The sequence below is a fragment of the Capsicum annuum genome, chromosome 7 (genome assembly GCF_002878395.1).
Source record: "Capsicum annuum cultivar UCD-10X-F1 chromosome 7, UCD10Xv1.1, whole genome shotgun sequence".
NCBI classification, from domain to species: domain Eukaryota; kingdom Viridiplantae; phylum Streptophyta; class Magnoliopsida; order Solanales; family Solanaceae; genus Capsicum; species Capsicum annuum.
Genome location: NC_061117.1, coordinates 33,295,654 through 33,298,591, shown reverse-complemented (window position 1 = coordinate 33,298,591; position 2,938 = coordinate 33,295,654).

Here is a 2,938-nt window from a genome sequence, read left to right as displayed (position 1 = left end):
ACATCAGCATGACCAATAAGATCGGGACTACAATTTTTAAAATAAAATAAGCTCATGTGTTTTATCCCATTTTAATGTCTCATAGTAGGAGCTAAAACATACCTTGCTAACAAATTAACTGAAAAGGCTATAGACCTTGTAGTATTTGCAAGGTACATGAGTGCATCAATTGCACTAAGATATGGTGCTTCATAACCAATCCAATACGATATATTTCGAATTTCAGCAAATAATCTATTGCTTTCAAAGCTCTCCAAGAGTTCCAATGATGTTTAAGCAATAAGCTTATACAATATAAGGATTATAAATAAGTTTCCCAGAAACTTTTATATGCTTCAAGCAGTTTGAATCCTTAAAAGTTTTCATATAAGTTTTGTCAAGTGACAATATTAAACATTTCATGAGTGACATCTTCAAGTGTCTGGACTGCAAATCAAATAAGTTTTACGTTTACCAAAATGCATCCTTTCATGTCACTTGATAAATGTTTCTACGTCAGGATGCTTAAATAAACGTAGAATTTAGATCCTTATAATCTTTCACAATATTGCGCCAATTGTGTCAAAGATATTGATGATATATCATTTTGTATCAGTTTACAATGCGACATAACATTTGAGATCTCATCACTTTATTATTTTCAGGTAATGAACCTCTCATAAGGTTTCATGAAGTGGTATGTCGTAGGCTCTTCAAGAGCTCATTGCCTTCTTATTATGATTATTTGCTCCTTATTTTTCAAGTATTTTATTTAGAATCGATTGGTCTATCACGTTTCATTCATGCATAGACTTTGTCCTTTAGAGACATAAAATAGGAGCACTTGCATCTTAAATATGAGATGCGTTCGACATTTGACTTGAATTTTCTTTTGAATGAGGATCTGATGATAATTCCTAACATACTTCATAGCTGCTTATAAACTCCTCCTTATGTTAGGAAAGCTAACATACATCCTCCATCTTCTTTGATGGATCCATCTTTGTGCATCATGGTACATTCATTAATCGTATACCACACATTAAAACTATTAGATGGAATAGTTAGTTCATGACCTCGAACCAATTGAGATGAAGAAATAATCATAATTTATTGATCTAATGCATACAAGTATTATTGTACACAACATATCATATTTCAGATCAACACATGAAGCTTTGTTCTCATTAGCGATGGTTTAGCTATTTATCGAAGGCATTCAATGCCAAATCATCATCATCAAGATAATTTTCTTGATTGCATAATCTGAAAATTATGTTCTTAACTCAATTTTGTTGAGCAAGCAACTTTATGAATGTCAAACTACAGGTTGACAATGAATGTACATATGATCATCTTATTGATGCATCATTTTAACATATCACATGATAGATGAACGGGACCTTGTTCACCTTTTAAAATTTTCAAATTTGAAGGGATCCAATCCCAATATTAGTTGGTCCAACCAACTTATCATGAGAACAAACAACATAAATAATTCTTGAAGAATCTTCTAGTTCTTCAATACATGCACATCTTCGAGATGTCACAATCGTTCATATCAATTTATGAACTTTTATTCTAGTAAACTCCAAGTTTACCATGACATGTACTTTTTCTTTAGTAAATTTTAGATTTACTATTACATGAATAAATTTTAGATTTACTACTTCAGAAGTAGATTTCAAAATTATTCAACCTCCTTCGGAGGTGAGTTGTGATACAATCACAATCAAGTGCACGTTTGCATTAATAAGTTTCTCATTCCCCAAGAATGGAATATAATCGTGCCTTAAGCCTATCAAATTATGATAACTTATAACCTCTTTCAAGATTTTGCTACTTCAGAAGCAAATCGAGGCATACATATGATGTAGAGAATTTTTCTCTAGCATATCTTATAATCATATAAACGTGTGAAAATATTATCACTTTTGATGATCATTATTATATTCATGCATTCAATCACTTGTCTTCTATCAGATATATTATGCACTGCTACCACATACACCTCAAGAATGAAGTAAGTTGTCATATTTCAGACTTATCACATATTGCTACAACATTCACTTCATGAAATGGAGCATATTCAATGGGGTCGAATTTCATGACTTTTCACCCAATACCCATTATTTTGCCTTAGCCATCACAATATCATCAATATGGTGTATTGAGATTCAAACTCAATATTTTATTCATATAAAGGCGTCTTAGGCATAAATCGATGGGACTTGAACTCAAATATTATCATCCCTTTTGATAATATTATTCTTGGGGAATGAATTTAAAACATAAATGGTTTAAAACAAATTATTTTTCCTCAAATCCAATAATAATTATATCATTAATAGAAAAATACAAATAACATAAGGAATTACTAACCTTGACCTTTAGATTTATAATCTCACCTTATTTGGCAGAGTCTCGTGCTGATAACGTGTTATAAAATAGGAAAGAATAAAGAAGAAGAGTAGAGAGAATAGAGAGTGATTCTTATTTATTCTCTTGAGGTATGAGAGATCATAAAATTGTTAATACAATGAACAAAACTTTTCTATTTATAGGAGAAATTTACTCCTAGTCTAAGTAAAAGACGGATGATTCAAATCCTAATAGATATCAAAGTAGATCTTAACAGATCTTGATAGAATTCACTATAATGTAAATACATTTATAATAAATCTAAATTAATTAAATTAAATTAATAAACCATAATGTAATTAATACATATAACTAAAAGATTGAGAATTAAAAAAAGAAAAAAAATACGTTTTAGACAGTGGCTGTGGCTGGACGATGGGAAACAACAGTATCGATTTCTTTTATGATATGAGAATGGAAGATAAAAATAAAGAAATGGAATCAGTTTGCCCCGAAATCCTTTTTTATAAAAAAGTGATCTCACGAGGTCATAGGGAAATAGAGAAACGGAATCAGTTTGCCTAAAAATCTATTTTTA